We start from the raw sequence: 9490 nt of genomic DNA, 5'->3' as shown, positions 1-9490 counted from the left end.
GCAATATATCTACATCTACAATTATCTGAAAGGCAGAGTGTAATGGAGTTGTATAATTTAACCAAATCTTGACCTGAATTGAACACTGATTCAGTTGTTCTTTTTAGTATAATGGCATCAAATGTTGCGAACATTATAGTCTATCGAGAAGAATGAACCTATGATGATGATGCCTAAAAATATACTGTGGTAGTTCTTTTTTCCTACTTGGATCTTTAACCGTTTGGTCAGAGAAAAGACCACAAAGAGTTTTATAAATGAATTTAAGTGACGAGCAGTGACTGTACAGTTTTTGTACTATTATTATAGGTTAACCTATTACAACATGTTAGTCTCATCTTTTTCAGATTAGTAGTCCATACTAATTAGAAAGAGTTACGGAAATTACCTTTTTAAGTGATGTGGTTGTTACTTCCATTATGTTTTCCAAACCTATGGCGGAATATTTGTTTGTTTTTGCACCCAGTGAACTTCATCGAAACACCAATTAGTTATTTTCTTTTTCTTGTCATATATAGTCAACCACAAGTAAGAAAGTGAGCACGAACTCTTTGAGATTCGAACTCGTTCGTTGTGGACTTAGGGCCGGATCTACATTGAGCCCAGGGGTTCATCTGAACTCCATTTGTTGGAAAAATTACGTTATCTATATAAGGTCAAATTTTTATTTTATGTGTATATATTAAATGTTGAGCCATTATCTGAAATGAAAAGGCAGCGCGGTGATAAAGGGATTCAATTTAGGTAGAAACATGCATTCGAGAATCTTTCTATTCTTGTGCGGTTCATAAGTGTTCTCAAAAAAAAAAAAAAACTGACAAACGAAGGCTTGTAGAAAATTCTTTGAATTGCGTGGAAGCTTAGCACCTTGTGGACATAATATGGGCGCTGAATTATTGAAGACAGATGTTTGCTACGATTTTTTTGTCAAAAATAAAAGTAGTAGTCATTTGTATTTATTAAATATCAAAGTTACTCCTCCCTTAATCAGAGGTCTCGAATTCGAGTCTTGGGTATAAAAAAATTCTTGATAGGGAGCGCTTCCCCCGAATTTGGATATAGTCGGATTCCAATGCGAGTACCGGACACCGTGGAAACCAAAAAAAAAAAAAATACTCCCTCCGTCCCATAATAAGTGTTACCTTAGCAAAAAAAAAATTGTCCCACAATAAATGGCACCTTAGGAAACCGAGAAATAAATTGACTAATTTTTTTCAACTCCACTCTTTGACAAAAACTGACAAGTTAAAGTAACATCTAAATGATGATTGCAAAAACCACATAGTAACTTGGTATTGTTGGATTTCCAATGTCAAAAGGATTACTACTCATGCATGCTCTCAAGAGGAAAAAATATTTTATTTTTATTATATAGGAGTAATTTATTAAATTTCGCATTGCATTATTGATTTCTTAATATGCGTGTTTTTGTCTAAGGTAACATTTATTATGGGATGGAGGGAGTATCAAAGCAAATCAATTGTAGTGTTGAACTCATTAGACATTAGTTGGACTTGCCTACTTGATAACATAGATTAGGTGGGTTGAAACATCCAAAATCATGCTACATACTATATTTTTCAGAAAGAAAATGTAGAATGCACGAATCCGCCCCTCGAGGACGGAATATTATAGAGTATCCAAAGTCACAAAATTTAATTAAAAAACAGGATGCACATGGGGAAAGCACGTGCCGAGCATTTTGCTTAGGGATCAGCACATCCCCGCACCCCCACTTTCCCAAAAAATAAATAAATTGTTGTATCCTTTCTCTCGTGCATGTCACATGTTTCACTACTGCCTCATCCATCTCTCTCCCAATATGTTACTGACACCCTTGTCATGTGTCTTAAATATAAGAAAGTAAATACACGAATAAGTTAAGTGAATTTAACATCTATTATATATATGCATGAGAAATAATTTTAACCTTGTATAACTTTTCGCCGAAGGAGGTTCATTCACTTACTGTCTCCGCTCGTAATAGTACTAGAAAAAAGATTTAGACGTTATAAAATATATATATCTAATTGATTTATCACTATTCATATTTGGCACATACATATAAAGTTCGACTTAGAAATATTAAATTTTGTCAAATTCAAGAGCCTGTTCTAAAATTCGCCGTTGTTGGTAATTGGTATCCTTTTCGCCCACGAATGCGACATAATTCAGTAGGTTTGAAAGGCTACTAGCTCGACACAATTCTACAAACTTCACAATAAACTGCGCTTTCTAGAATCTAGAATCCATAAAATCAAAATCTTGACTCAATCTCTATATACCTCTAATAATGGAAGGGGCGAGAGGGTAAGGTAATGCAAATTAATGGGCTAAAAGAAGCTTTGCCATGAATGGCAAGACAATCACAAGTTGGATGCATCATCTCTTGTCTATTCTTTTTCCCTTTTTTTCCTTTTGCTTTTGTTATTTTGTCTAGTAAGTACTAGTGGAGTAAAAAAAACTCTACAAAGGAGAGACTTTTTCCCTCCCTCTGCAGGTACGAACCGTACATTTTATCTTCCCCTCAATTTCAGTACCACCTGCAGTATGCAGTTCCATTGTTTCACTTCTAATTGACCTTATAACTGTTGGGTTTTTAATATTGGTGAATGGGAAATGATGGGATGAAAAGTGAAGGGAATGTAAAAGGTCCTTTTTGCTTTGGTTAAAACATTTGTCTCACATAGGAAAAAAGAGAGGAAAAGAGAGGTGTATATATTACATTACACCTTCTCTGGTTGCTAAAAGGGTTGAGGGGGCAAGGACCCCTCGCGCCGTCGTCGTCGCTCGCTCGGCTCGGCTTTGGCTTTGGCTTTGGATTTGGATTTGGAAAAAGATTGATTGATTATCTTTTTGGACAAAATTTTCTTTAATTATTTAATTAATTACTTATTTATTTATTTAATTAATTAATTAATTAAATAGAAAATCGACCCTTACCCGCGACCGACTCGTGACCGACCGGTCGTTTTTCCTCTTCCGGATTTTTTTCAAAATTCCCTCCAAAAAACACAGTGGGCGGTACGAATGGTTGCGAACATTCGAATCGGTACCTCCGGGTATAAATTCCTTCATTTTTCGAGAATTCGGTTTAATTTTTCTCGCGCTTTACAAATTTTCTCTCCAAAACTCTCTTCTTTATTACGTGTGCGATACACTACCGTTGAGTGGTTCGCCGCGCCCGAATTTGGAGTACTACTATTCTGGTAAGATAATCGTTCTATCCTGGGAGGGGATATTCCATCAACCTCGAGTACTGTGAGGGGAATAATTTCCTTAAGGACACACTTTGAACTAAGTGGGCTCCATTATATTCTGGAAATATTTTTTGATCTTCCAACACTGTTTCTGTTCATCTTCCGAGTTTAAGTTCTATGTTTTAAATATTTTATCTTGTAATCTGGTTTTACTAAGTGTTTCTGATTACCCGTTGAAACTTTGTTTAAACTTATACGGCATTATTTTGACAACAATCTTAAGGAAATTAAAATAATATTATAATACGTATTCTCGTTTAAGGAGATTAAAACTTCGTAGTTTTCTACTCCATATGAATATTAGTATTCGACTCGAAGATATAAAAACTTCGTTGGAATACCAAAGTTCATAATTATCTTTTGCGATTTGAAGAAATAAAATCTTCATCGTACAAGTTTGTGATTTAATTGCTATTCGTTTTTAGTAACTAAAACGGTTTGTCGATTTGACAGATGACAAAGAAATAATGGCAATTGAGACCGGAACTCCTCTGCGACGGAACTCCTCTGCGCAAACATTGAACCGGCGGTTACTCCTACAACCCGTACCGTGTGCCACCTACCGAGAAACTTTACGAAGTTCACCTATGGTACCAACTTTAAAGGATGGCAAAGAAAGAATGTTCTTTTGGCTTACCACCCTTGGTATGCAAAAGTTCACTAGTGAGGACCCTCCCGTGCTCGAAGCCGACATGCACGACAACCAAAAGTTCATGATTCACCGAGGCTTGGAAACGGTGATTTTTTGTGCAAAGGCTACATTTTGAGTGCCTTAGAAGATGACTTGTACAACGTCTACGATCGGTAGACCTCCAAAGAACTATGGAGTGCACTTGAAAAGAAGTACAAAACCGAAGATGCTTGCTTGAAGAAGTTTGTGGTTGCCAAATTCCTAGACTACAAAATGGTGGATGGAAAAACCGTTTGGAACCCAAGTTCAAGAGCTCAACTTATCTTCCATGACCTTATTCTTTGAAGGTATGGTAGTGAATGAAGCATTCCAAGTGGTCGCAATGATTGAGAAGTTGCCACCCTCATGGAAAGATTTCAAGAATTATCTTAAGCACGAAAGGAAACGAAGTTGGAGGATGCTTGCGATTCGTCTCAAGATCGAGGAAGATAACAAAGCTGAGAAGAGGGTACCGTAAGAGTTCACCAATTGAAGGGCAAACGTCATTGAAGATCTTTGCTCAGAAAAAGAACAAGAAAAGGAAGAGGACACGGAAAGGAGAAGGATCATAACAAGAAAAAGTTCAAGGGCAAGCGTTATAATTGTGGTAAACGGGCCATAAAGCTCCCGGCCTTCGTGCCCCCAAGAAGGATAAAGAAAAACAAGGGTCGGCAAACATGGTGGAAGATGTTGATGATACGTATGTGACGAATCTTTGTACGAGTGCAACACGGTTGGTAACCCCGAGGTGGTGAGCGATTGGCGCCTCGATATGCGTGTGCCATTAAGGAAGCATTTGTAACCTACACTCCCCGCTGGACCCGAAGAGGGAGCTATACATGGGAAATACGTGGCCAAAGTTGAAGGAAAGGTTTTGTTGAAGATGACATACGGAAAAGTCGACTCTCGACAACGTCATGCATGTTCCATCAATTAGGAAGAACTTAGTTTCGGCCGCGCACTTACTCGTGAAAAATGGGTTTAAGTGCGTGTTGGTTAGTGATAAATTTGTACTTAGTAAGAATGACATGTTTGTAGGAAAGGGCTACCTCGCGGGGCCTTTTCAAACTTAATGTAATGGTTGTTGACGGTATTAATGGAAAATACGCTTGTTCTTGCTTATTGGAGTCAAATAATTTATGGCGTGTTCGTTTAGGACATGTCGATTACAAAACCTTGCGAAAAATGATTAATCTTGAAATATTGCCTAAATTTGAGTGTAATATAACTAAATGTCAAATATGTGTTGAATCAAAGTTTGTTAAGCATTCGTATAAGTGCGTTCAAAAGAATTCAAGTCCTTTAGACTTAATCCACTTAATCATTTGTGATATGAAGTCAATACCATCCCGCGGTGGAAAAAAGTATTTCATAACTTTTATTGACGATTGCACTCGATATTGTTATGTTTATTTGCTAAATAGTAAGGATGAAGCAATAGAAGCATTTAAGCAATGTAAGAATGAAGTCGAAAATCAATTAAATAAAAGGATTAAAATGATTAGAAGTGATAGGGGTGGGGAATACGAATCTCCTTTTAAATATGTTTAGAATATGGAATCATCCATCAAACTACGCACACACCACAATCAATGGAGTTGCGGAAAGGAAAAATCGGACATTAAAAGAAATGATGAATGCTTTACTAATCGATTCAGGTTTACTGCGAGAACTTGTGGGGGAAGCTATCCTTATTCTAACCGAATACTCGACGAGTGCCCAGCCAAAACACTCTATTTCTTATGAAAAATGGAAAGGAAGGAAACCCACTTGAAATATTTTAAAGTGTGGGGGTGTCTAGCAAAGGTACAAGTTCCTTTACCTAAAAGGGTGAAAATAGGATCAAAAACGTGGATCAGTGTTTTCATTGGATATACGAACAAATAGTAAAGCATGTAGATTTTTGGTTCATGATTCTAACAATCCCGAAATTCAAAATAATACGGTAATTGAATCGATAATGCTTTGAATTCTTTGAAAACATCTATCCGTATAAAATTGAATGCGAGTCGTCGAATGAAAGATTTAAACGACCACGGGAAGAACCGATGGAGAATGCCCACAGCAACGAGAAGATCCAAGGCATAGCAAACGTCAAAGGACATCTACTTCCTTCGGTCCATTTTGTGACATTCACTGGCAAGAAAATGAGCCTCGAAAATTTCAAGGCGGCTATGTCATCTCTGATTCACATTTTTGGAAAGAGGGGCGGTCAATAGTGAGATTCAATCAATCTTAGATAACCACACATGGGAAGTGGTTGATCTTATCACGGAAACAAGCCTTTGGGTTAAATGGATTTTTTAAAAGGAAAATGAAAGCGACGGTACTATTGACAAATATAAGGCAAGGCTTGTGGTCAAAGGTTATAGACAAAAAGAAGGTCTTGATTATTTTGACACATACTACTTTGTAACAAGAATAACATCCATTCGGGTGTTAGTGGCTCTGGAAGTGTATGGTCTTGAAATTCACCAAAATGGACGTTAAAACTTTCTTAAATGGTGATTTGGAGGAAGAAATTTACATGGAACAACCCGAGGGTTTTGTGGTTCCTGGTAAAGAAAAGAAAGTGTGCAAACTTGTAAAGTCGCTTTATGGACTTAAACAAGCACCCAAACAATGGCATGCTAAATTTGACCAAACCATGTTGGCAAATGGCTTTAAAATCAATGAGTGTGATAAATTTGTTTACATTAAAAACACTCAGGGCCATGAAGTCATTGTTTGTTTGTATGTTGATGACATGCGATAATGAGCAAAAATATGGCGGATATAAATGCTACAAAGCGCATGCGCTTGACTAATTTGACATGAAAGACTTAGGAGTTCTTTGATGTAATCCTAGGAATCGGAAATTCATAGAACTCCACAAGGTATAGCATTATCACGGTCTCGGCTACATAGAGAAAATACTTGACAAGTTCAAGTACTTGGATTTCAAGATTGCCGGAACTCCATTGATGTGAGTTGTGCTTGAAAAGAATGAAGGTGAAAGTAAATCACAAGCGGACTATGCGAGAGTGTTGGGAAGTCGATGTATATCATGAATTGTACACGACCGGATATAGCATGTGCTATTAGCAAGCGAGTCGGTTTACAAGTAATCCCGATACGCGCACGTTGGATGGCAATGAAACGAGTTTTGGGGTATCTAAAACATACTCGCTGACTATGCTTTGCATTATAATAAATATCCCGAAGTGATTGAGGGATATAGTGATGCGAATTGGATCAACTGGATCGTACGAAAGATTAAATCCACAAGTGGATATGTTTTCTGCACGGTGGGAGTGGAGCGTGTCTTGGAAATCATCCAAACAGGACTTGCATACGCCGTTCATTTATGGAATCGAATTCATAGCTTTAGACAAGGCCGATTGAAGAAAAGGTGAATGGCTCGGAATTTCTTAGAAGATATTCCATTACGCCCAAACCTTGGCTCCTATATGTATACATTGTGACGACAAAGACAATAAGTAGGGCGGGGGAGCGTAATGTATAACGGAAAATCCCGTCACGTACGACGGAGACACAATACCGTTAGACAATCCTACTCTCGTGGCGTTATCACGATTGACTATGTAAAGTCAAGAGATAACGTAGCGGATCCGCTTACAAAAGGCTTATCTAGAGAGGAGTTAGTAGATCGTCAATGGGAATGGGGTTAAGGCGAGGACAAGTCATCGTGGCGGTAACTCACCTAGAAGATCCAGAGATCCCAAAGAGCTAGGTTCGAGGAGATCAAACAAAGTTATGACTGACGGTTCAACATTGTCAAATAACTCGGCCATTCTCGGATGAAGACAATGTTCGAGAAATAAGGATAAAACTTTATGGCTTGTTAATGAGTTAATAAAGCATTAAGGGTTTTTAATGATTATCTAAATACGGCGATGTATGACCGGATAATGTGGCTATAGGACCACGTGTTTAGAAATCACCTATGTGAGTGTTAAGTGTAAGCCGCTTTAAAGGGGAATGACAATGAAGGCCCATTCTCTACGCACTCATGAAACCGGGCGGTGTTCGTAGGTCAAACGAACACAACCGTGAGAACCATAAACGGTTGAGGGTTGATTGTGTGACTTATGTTGTCTAGGTATACAACAAAGTTCGACGGTTCAAAGATATCAAATCTGCGATTGATCGAGTATATCCGATATAAGTTCACTACGGAAAGTTCAGGGAAACCTACTTATCCGGATGCGGTCAATCTTCGCTTGTATATCACACTTGTCCGCGCATTCTTTTTTATATTATGGTCATTCCCCATTCATGTGGGGGATTGTTGAGTTTTAATATTGGTGAATGGGAAATGATGGGATGAAAAGTGAAGGGAATAAAAGGTCCTTTTTGCTTTGGTTAAAGCATTTGTCCCGCGTAGGAAAAAAAAAGAGAGAAAAGAGAGGTGTATATATTACATTACACCTTCTCTGGTTGCTAAAAGGGTTGAGGGGGCAAGGACCCCTCGCGCCGTCGTCGTCGCTCGCTCGGCTCGGCTTCGGCTTCGGATTTGGATTTGGATTGATTGATTATCTTTTTGGACAAAATTTTCTTTAATTATTTAATTAATTACTTATTTATTTATTTATTTAATTAATTAATTAAATAGAAAATCGACCCTTACCCGCGACCGCGACTCGTGACCGACCGTCCGTTTTCCTCTTCCGGATTTTTCAAAATTCCTCTCAAAAACACAGTGGTGATCCGAATGGTTGCGAACATTCGGAAATCGGTACACTCAACCAGTATAAATTCCTTTATTTTTTCAGAATTCAGTACGAATTTTTCTGCGCTTTACAAATTTTTCTCTCCAAAAACTCTCTCTTTGTTCTGTGATACACTACTTTGTTGAGTGGTTCGCGCTACCGAAATTTGGAGTACTACTATTCGGTAAGATAATCGTTCTATCTGGGAGGGGATATTCCATCAACCTCGAGTACGCTTGTGAGGGAATAATTTCCTTAAGGACACACTTTGAACTAAGTGGGCTCCATTATATTACGGAAATATTTTTTGATCTTCCAACAACATTTTGTTCATCTTCCGATTTACGTAGTTTCTTTGTTTTAAATATTTTATACTGTGTAATCTGGTTTTACTAAGTGTTTTACAGATTCTGTTGAAACTTTGTTTAAACTTATACAGATTATTTTGACAACAATAACTGTACTTTGTTTATTAGAGAAAGAGATGGGAGTAGTAAAAAGTTTAATCTCCAAATGATCATTAATTTCATTACCTCACTGTCTGCATCAACAATGTAAAACCAGCACCACCTAGCTGGTGCCAACTGTCAGGCATACTTGCTAACAAAACCGAATCAAACAGAAAATGGATTAAATAAATTGATACTATTTGTTAGGGTTTGATTTTGTTTGGTTTTAAATTTCAAAAGATTAATAATGTTTAGTTTGGTTTGGTTTTATTAAAACCAAATTGAAGAAAAAATCGACAAATTATATACCCGGATATTAATCCTTATAACTAATTTTAAATATTTTGTATACTTTATTTAACTATTTCTATGACGGAAAGAGTAATAAATTAGTTCATT

The sequence above is a fragment of the Lycium ferocissimum genome, chromosome 7, assembly GCF_029784015.1.
Source record: "Lycium ferocissimum isolate CSIRO_LF1 chromosome 7, AGI_CSIRO_Lferr_CH_V1, whole genome shotgun sequence".
In the NCBI taxonomy this organism is placed as follows: domain Eukaryota; kingdom Viridiplantae; phylum Streptophyta; class Magnoliopsida; order Solanales; family Solanaceae; genus Lycium; species Lycium ferocissimum.
Note: the sequence above shows the minus strand (reverse complement) of the source record.